General features: G+C 60.1%; 1 protein-coding gene across 1 annotated transcript in view; it reads right to left on the bottom strand.

Annotated features, from left to right (window-relative positions):
- The window catches only part of COL12A1 (collagen type XII alpha 1 chain), a 103616-nt gene extending 103316 nt beyond the window's left edge, over nucleotides 1-300 (bottom strand). Inside the window, exon 1 of the mRNA XM_009275773.1 lies at nucleotides 74-300. The gene's annotated coding sequence lies outside the window, so the exon portion shown is untranslated. The remainder of the gene's footprint in view (nucleotides 1-73) is intronic.
- Nucleotides 301-419: the final 119 nt, after the last annotated feature.

Raw genomic sequence — 419 nt, 5'->3', positions numbered from 1 at the left:
TGCCGGCAGAGCCAGCCGCAGCCGTCGGACCTGGATAAAGGGAGGAGGAGAAAGGATGAAGCTCCGGGGGCACCTTGTGGAGGGAGCAGCAAGTAGCAGCGGCGGCTGCGGAGGAGCAGAAGCAGCGGCAATAGCTGAGCGCAGAGGAGGCGCCTCGATTACTGTAGCTCCAGATGCGAGGGGTCCGTCTGGGAAGACTTGCCTTCTCCAAGTGGGAAGAGCCTCTTCTCAATCTGCTACTTAATAGAGGGCTGTTCCCAACTCTCGATTTACCCTCGTAAGCGGTTACGAAACTGCAGGGAAGGTGGACTGCTGCCACCGGGTGATATATGCGCTGCTCTGCTCCAGCAAGGAAGGGGATCCACTTCTGGAAACTGGCGCATACCTCCGCGCATTCCTGCGGCATGAGGCGGGCGGCC

The sequence above is a fragment of the Aptenodytes forsteri genome, unplaced genomic scaffold (genome assembly GCF_000699145.1).
Source record: "Aptenodytes forsteri isolate BGI_AS27 unplaced genomic scaffold, ASM69914v1 Scaffold256, whole genome shotgun sequence".
NCBI lineage: Eukaryota > Metazoa > Chordata > Aves > Sphenisciformes > Spheniscidae > Aptenodytes > Aptenodytes forsteri.
The sequence above is the reverse complement of the archived record's forward strand: the minus strand, read 5'-3'. Positions and strand labels throughout refer to the sequence as shown.